The sequence below is a fragment of the Emydura macquarii genome, unplaced genomic scaffold, assembly GCF_026122565.2.
Source record: "Emydura macquarii macquarii isolate MOO-44397 ecotype Brisbane River unplaced genomic scaffold, CSIRO-AGI_Emac_v2 contig_2079, whole genome shotgun sequence".
Lineage (NCBI taxonomy): Eukaryota > Metazoa > Chordata > Testudines > Chelidae > Emydura > Emydura macquarii.
The window spans coordinates 3,237-11,309 of record NW_027132216.1 but is presented as its reverse complement, the minus strand read 5'-3'; the positions used below and the strand labels follow the sequence as shown (position 1 = coordinate 11,309).

Sequence of the window (8,073 nt, the reverse complement as noted above, 5' to 3'; positions counted from 1 at the left end):
GGACATGCAATGCTGCAACAGACAATAAGACTTAATTCCTTCTCTTCTTGTAGCCACTAGATGGAGGACAACAATAATCACTTGGTTAAGGTGGCTTACAGATGCTCAGTACCTCGGATATTAAGGCCACGAGTGGGACATGTGAATCTCCTAAATCAGTGGTTCTCAGATTTTCCAATCCAACCACTCTTCAGTTGAGACCAGGCACTACCTGGGACCTCCTTTCTGCTTAGGAATACGGGAAGGGCATTCTGGTCATCATGACCTCCTGACACTTCCTTGTGACCCGCACATTGAGAACCACTGGACTCTGAGAAGTCCATCCTAAGAGCACTCTTTGCAACGCACATTCCTCCCAGCCCTGACCTCTGGGCCCCAGGACGTGTGCTGCATCAGATCTGCAGGGAGATAACTGGAGATAGGGGCTAGCTAGGGGCTTGAACTGGTGTGTAGGCTGCTCTCCTTCACTCCAAATGACCCCAGAACTGAGGACTGGTGTAGCTTCCAGCATCTGCTGAAGCGGGGTTGCCCTCCACTGAGGTTGATTACATTTAGTAAGCTAAGAAAATTCCTAAACAAAATTCTGTATAAGAGGAGTTGATATTGACTTAATATTAGCAATTCAAGAAGGGAGCAATTAGAAGTTCTTCATACTAATTCTTAATTTTCTCTGTAGACATGTTTTGAGGCTAATAAATGGAACAGCTCAACCTCAGTTCCACAGTGACAGAATTTCTCCTCTTGGGCCTCACCCAGAGTCCTGAGCTGCAGTGATGCCTCTTCGTCATCTTCTTCATAGTCTATGTTACAACTTGGTTGGAAAATTTCACCATCATCACCATTGTGATCACTGACCACCAGCTCCACACCCCCATGTACTTCCTGCTGGCCAACTTGGCTTTCCTAGATGTCAGTGACTCATCAGTCACTGTACCCAAATTGCTGTTGGATCTCCTCTCCCAGCCAACAGCCATCTCATTTAATGAGTGCATCCTCCAGATATTCATCTTTCACTTCTTTGCCGGTGCTGCAATTCTTGTATTTGTATTGCTGGCTATTGATTGGTATGTAGCAATCCATCAACCATTGCGATACTTGTCTATCATGAACCAGAGTGTGTGCATGTGGCTGGTGGCAGGGGCATGGCTGGGTGGATTTCCTCACTCAATTGCTCAAAGTGGACTGGTCCTCCATTTGCCATTCTGTGGTCCAAATGTCCTGGACAATTTCTTCTGCGATGTCCCACAAGTCACCTGCACCGACACCTACTTGGGTCGAGTTGCTGATGGTCTCCAACAGTGGGATGCTCGTCATAATTCTGTTCATTGTCTTGCTTGTTTTGTACACCGTCATCTTAGTCAGGATAAAGAAACATGTCACGGACGGGAAGCGCAAAGCTCTGTGCACCTGTGGAACCCAGATCACAGTCGTGTGTTTACAGTTCATACCCTCCATCTTCATCTATGCTCGGCCCTTCCGGAAATTCCCCCTGGACAAGTTGGCTTCAGTCTTTTTCACTGCAATCACACCGATGCTGAACTCGATGATCTACACACTGAGAAATGCCGAGATGAAGATGGCCATCAGGAGACTGATGAGAAGAGTCCTTTTCTCAGGAAGGAAACTATAAAGACAGAATTTATCTTTAGTGATCTTTTTTTTTTCTATTTTGTAGTAGTTATCCCACATGAACTTTCCATCAGAGTAAACTTTTTCATTCATAATTCCTATTTGTGACAGTAGTGAAAAATGTATTAGTCAATCTCCTCTCATGAAGTTTGTATTCGTTATAGTCAGCTTCCAAATAAGGTATTAATTCCTTATACATTTTACTTGATCCTGATTTGGGGATTTCTACCATTTGCTCCATTGGAAGCATTGCCCCTACTTAAGTTCTCCATGCTACTAATGTTGGTGGATCTGTCTTTCTCCAGGATTTGAGCACCAAGCAATCTTTCTACTAGGAATAATTGTGAATTGGCTTTTTCTTGAAAAATCAATTAATTTTTTTCTAAAATGCTGTGTTATTTCTGTCTGATTATTTTAGGGCATTGCCAGCATATATACAAACAGATTGCTATTCCTCCACTTTTTCTCTAGCATTTATGACTACATTTCTCATATCTTTTAATAAGCTTAAGTGTAGTGAATTCACATACATGAAGTATTTGTTCATAATTTGCGTGAATACTTCCACAAATATATGTTTTTAGTTTTCCTCCAGATTTGTTCCCATTCTTTTACATGATATTTGATTTTAGATTCTTTCCCCATTTTTCCATAAAAAATGGATTATTCTAGTTATGTCAGTAAACATTTATTGTACATGTGGGTCTCACCTTTCATAGCTTCTGTAAGCCGAGCTTCTTGCACACAGCTGGGGTGCTTGAATCTCTCTTCCCTCCACTCCCCACAAGCTCCCTTCGCCCGCTATTACAGGGAATCCCCACAGCTCCTCCCCATCTTCCCTTTACTAGGGGTTCCGTGTGCGCCTCATCCTGCCTTCCTCCAATACCAGGGTTTCCATCCTTCCCCCATAGCAATGGTGCTGTGTATTCCTTCATTCCCTTCTCTCCCCATTCCAGATTCCTCATTTTCTCCCCTGTGTACATACTCCCATTCCCACCTTTCCTGCACATTTCCTTCTAATCCTTCCCCTAGGTTTTTGTCTTCTTTCTCTAAGGGTAATGCAGGGTTTCAAGGCGTTAAACTGTGTTGGAAGAATTCACTGCAATGAAATTAAGTATTGTTATGATGGAAGGCTTTAATGGTGACATGAACCAGTTCTACGATCTATCAACAATTACAGAGGTGGTTGTAGCTGTGGATGGCCTGATCAGATGTGCTATTCAAAAGTTATTTCAGTATAGAGAGACAGACAAACAAACACACAGAAGTGCTGTTGAGCTGAGTTGATGGCCTGTATAGACTTGACCAACCATTCGGAATCAAGCTTTTTGAAGTGTCCTTTCCACTTAAGAATGGGTCCATCAACATTAACATTCTTCTAAAACTTGGGATTTCTAGGTTAGATTATAAAGCATTCAGTCACAAATAAGGAAACAATCGTATATTCATCTTTCCCATGTGTTCTTTGATAGTATTAATTTCCACAATCAATACAGAGTTGTATTACCAACAATAATAACAATAATAACAATAAAAGTATGTAATTAATACATAGTTCTATGCCCTTTTTCTTGTGTACTATATATACTGCTTTTGATGACCCTGGGTAAATATCTGGATTACTTTTGGTGGGTGTTATTTTAACAGGAATTCAGCCATGCAGACACCTCTTCTGTACCGCTTTATCACTGTGAAAATAAAAACCTTCAGCTCGCTCAGAAAACCCCATCAAAGAGATGACACCTGGGATGACCCAACAGATCATAGAATCATAGAATCACAAAAGAATAGGGTTGGAAGGGACTTCAGGAGATCATCTAGTCCAACCCTGTGGTCAAAGCAGAACCAACCCCAACTAAACCATCCCAGCCACGGCATTGTCAAGCTGCACCTCAAAAACCTCTGAGGATGGAGATTCCACAACCTCCCCATGTAACTCATTCCAGTGCTTCACCACTTTCTAGTGAAATTTTTTTTCTTAATGTCCAACATAGACCTCCCAAAATATGACAAACTATTGACAATGCTGTCTAACAAAACACTCACCATCCCCCCATGGATTCCCACCTTAAAAACAGCTGGAATAAAGGAGCAAATCAACCCACCAGCCAACAAGTTAAAAAATAAACTAAAAAACAGAGACAGAGACAGAAATAAAACCAAAAAGCTACTGCACTGATATTGCAATCCCCTGGGTATTTTTACCTTGAAAAATAAGAAGAGCCAGAAAGTCCAGGACTGTAATATGGCTACTGATTTTATGTAGAAGGTACCCAGATAATGGTGATGGTTAGCAGTAAACAATCCTTAGATAGTGTGATAAAGTCAGGCCAGAGGGCCTCAAAAATACATACCTATTTGTAAACTAGGGGAGGGTGGGCGGGCATGAGCCCGCCCACCGCTCAAGGCCCCTCCACCAGCCCAAGGGGAGGAGCCACCGGACCTAGAGAGCAACTAATTGCTTGGGACAACAAATGTAGAAAAACAGGAAAGGGCGTGAGGGTCAAAGGTATAAAAGAAGGGAACCGGAAGGGGACACCGAGCAGAGAGCCCCGGACAGCGCCCACCGCTCCCGGAAGATGTCAACGGAGTCGGTGGACGCCGCTCAGGAGAACTCTGCCTGGAGATGTGAACGGAGAAGGGAACGGAAATAGGCCCCACAGTCGCAGGACGCCTCCCCAGCCAACCTCCCCTCCCTGGTATTAAAGATGGCGACTTTGGCCAGGGCCAGAAGGAGGTTGACTAGGAGGTCCCGCGACTTTGTGGGGCCATGGACGGGGTGTGCATAAAGAAACAAGTGTGGGGAAAAGTGCAGACAGAACCTCAGCAGGAGGTTCTGGAGGAGCCAGAAGAGGGGCTGCAGCCTGGCGCACTCCAGGTATGCATGCGCCAGGGTCTCCCTCGTGCCGCAGAAGGGGCAGGTGTCCGGGTGGGGGGTGAACCACGCCAAGAACACGCCCGTGCCCATGGCTCCGTGAAGGAGCCGCCAACTGATGTCCCCAGTGGGCTGTGGGGTCAAGGTGGCATACAGGCTGGCCCACCGGGGGTCCCCACCCTCCAGAGGTGGCAGTAGATCCCACCATTTGGTGTCGGGGTGGGCGCGAGGGCGGGGAAGTGAAAGGTGTGGGGCACGAGCGTGTAAAGGTGGTCTCTCGGCATGGCTCGGAAAGGGACCAACTGCAAATTGTGCAGCCAGCTCGGGGCATACGGAGGGAGGGGCCGAGTGGGCTCGCGGGGCCATGGCCCGATGGAGGGTGCCGGAGGGCCGGGGCTGAGGGGCGGGCGGGGAGCACCCTCTCCCAGGACCCGCTCGAGGTAGGCGTGAGCAGCAGGGGGAAAGGCTGCCCTCACCTCCTGGAGTACGCGCCGGGGGGTTCGAAGGGTGGAGAGCCCCATGCGCCGAGCCAGCACATGGGGATCCACCCAGGCCCACCGGTCATAGTCCAGGAGGTCTCCGATATTGGTGACTCCTGCAAGGACCAGCCTCCGTCGCACCGAGAGGGTCTCCGCCACCTGCACACCGAGTTGTGGGTTGTGTAGCAGGGGCTCTGCGAGGAGATCCTCCCCCTCGGGGACCAAAGGGGGCCTGGAGGCAGAGAGAAGCCTCCAGGTCCGGAGGAGGTCCTAGTAGCAGACCGGCAGCTCGGAGAGGTCTCACGGAAGACCCCTTGGGTGGAGAAAAAAGAGCTGCCGGTCATATTGGAGCCCTCAGAGGCGGCGGAGGAAGGTGTGCGCCAAATGGCTCCATGCTGGACTAGCTGCACCATAAAGGAGTCTCTGCAGGCCTGGAAGTGGAAGGTGTGGACCTGGCTGTGGATGCAGCACAGGCCCTGCCCCCCTTCCTCCAGGGGAAGACTCAGAATCCCTGCAGAGACCCAGTGCAGTCCTGGCCAAAAGAACTCCAGAACTAGCTTCTGGAGGTAGGCCAGGAAACTCGGGGTCGGGACCAGGGTGTTGAGGCGGTACCAGAGCGTGGACAGGACCAGCTGGTTGAGGACCAGCGCCCTCCCCCAAAGGGAGAGGCACCGGAGCAGTCCTGTCCAGCTCCGCAGCTGCCTCACCACCCTGTCCGTTAAATCTTGCCAGTTCTCTGCCGGGGAGGGATGGGTGGCAGAAAGGTAAACGCCTAGATACAGCAGCGGACCCACGCTCCACCGGATGGCTTGAAGCGCGGGTGGGAGGGAGCTCGCCCGCCACCCGGCCCCTACCATCAGGCCAGAGCTCTTGGCCCAGTTGACCTGGGTGGAGGAGGCTGCTGAGCAGACGGCCAGGCAGGCCTCCAACCGCATCAGGTTGCTTGGGTCCTGGACCACGAGGAGCACGTCGTCGGCGTACGCTGACAAGACCAACCTCAGCGCTGGCTCACAGAGCACCGAACCTGTCATCCTCTGACGGAGGAGACAGAGGAAGGGCTCAATGGCCAGGGCGTACAGCTGGCCCGACAGTGGACAGCCTTGGCACATTCCACGCCCGAAGCTGACTGGTTCAGTCAGGGTCCAGTTGAGCTTGACCAGGCACTCCGCAGAGGCGCACAACACCCGGAGAAAACCCACAAAGCGGGGCCCGAAGGCGAACGTCCGCAGGGTGCCCAGGAGATACCCGTGGTCCATCCTGTCAAACGCCTTCTCCTGATCCAGAGACAGGAGGGCGAACGACAGACCATCCCTACACCCAAGCTCTAGGAGATCCCGGACCAAATACAGATTGTCGAAGATGGTGCGGCCCAGGATGGTGTAGGTCTGGTCGGGATGGACCACGTCCTGCAGCACAGACCCCAGCCTCAGGGAGATGGCTTTGGCCACGATTTTGTAGTCCGTGCAGAGGAGTTAGATGGGACGCCGGTTCCGGAGGTTGCGGAGATCCCCCTTCTTGGGCAGCAGGGTGAGCACAGCCCGCCTGCACGACAGGGGGAGCTCTCCGCTGGCCTCAGACTCAGCCCAGACGATGGAGAGGTCCGGGCCGAGGACGTCCCAAAACACGCGGTAGAACTCTACGGTCAGCCCGTCCATGCCCGGGGATTTGTTGCTGGGCATGAGGCGGAGGGCTTCCGAGAACTCGGCCAGAGTGAGAGGTAGCTCCAGCTGGTCCTGGTCGCCCGTGCCGACCGTGGGAAGTTCGTTCCATAGCATCTTATGGGCGGCGGCTTCGGTCGGATCCGAGGAGAAAAAATCGGCATAGAAGGCCCGGGCCCTTCCACGCATCTCCACAGGATCCGTGACGGGGGTGCCATCCTCCACCAGGAGGCAGGTGACGTGCTTCTGGGCCCCGTCTTTTCACCAGGGCGTAGAAGAAGCGGGAGCCACAGTCCATCTCCCGAAGGAGACGGATGCGGGATCGAACGAAGGCACCCCGAGCCCAGAGGTCTTCAAGGGCACGGAGCTCCTTCCGCTTCTCCCGGCACACTCCTCAGAGGGAAGGATCCTCAGGGCTGGCGGCCAGACACCTCTCTAGCGCTAAGACCTCCCGCTCCAACTGCTCTATCCCCACATCCCTCCACCAGCTAGCCCCCCGAGTGTAGTCACAGCAGAAGAGCCGCACGCGCACCTTCCCCACGTCCCAGCAGCACCGCACCGAGGGAAAGGCACGCCTCTGCCCCCACCAGGCCAGCCAGAACTCCCAGAAGGACGCCATGAAGCCCACATCCTCCAGCAGGCTGCTGTTGAAATGCCAGTAGGCCGGCCCCGGCATCTCTGCTGTCAGAGAGGCCGTCCCGGTCACCAGGTGGTGATCCGAGAACGGGCCAGCCGTACGCTGGAGAAGTGGGCCTGTGAGAGATGGTGACGAGAAAAATAGATGGCGTCCAACCGGGAGTGGCTCGACCGCTCTTCCCCCACCCGGACAAAGGTGAAGGTGACAGTGTCGTCCGGGTTGTGGTCCCTCCAGACATACACCAGGGAGTGGTGGTCTATGATCTCCCAGAGGACGTCAGCTGCAGTCTGGCTCTGCTTGGTCCCCGTGCGATCCCACTCCTCGAGGGTGGTGTTAAAGTCCCCACCCAGAACCAGGCACTCGCGAGGATCCAGTGCATCGAGGAAGGCGGCCGCCTGCCGGAAGAACCGCACCTGCTCCGGGCCCGCAGTTGGGGCATAGATGTTGACAAGGTTCAACGTCAGCCCCTCCATGAGGACCTGGAGGTGCAGCAGACGGCCTGGCACAACCTCGGTGATCCCCAGCACCTCGGGCTGCAGGGTGGGGGAGAACAGGATGGCTACTCCACCCGCGTGGGCGGAGAGATGACTCAGGTGCACCCCGTCCCCCCACTCCAGCTGCCAGCTGTCCTCGGCAGCTGGGTCCGTGTGGGTCTCCTGCAGGAATGCCATGGAGTACCCCCCCTCCTGAAGGAAGGAGAGCACCTGCGTCCTGCGGAGACCCGTCCTGCAGCCCCTGGTGTTCAAAGTGACAAAGATGACAGGCATTATGAGGAGGGCTGGGGGGGATCCTCAT

At 52.6% G+C, this 8,073-nt stretch overlaps 1 pseudogene; it reads left to right on the top strand.

Moving 5' to 3' along the window:
* The first annotated feature begins 696 nt into the window (after positions 1-696).
* LOC137160009 (olfactory receptor 4D9-like) lies at positions 697-1,630 on the top strand (annotated as a pseudogene).
* Positions 1,631-8,073: the final 6,443 nt, after the last annotated feature.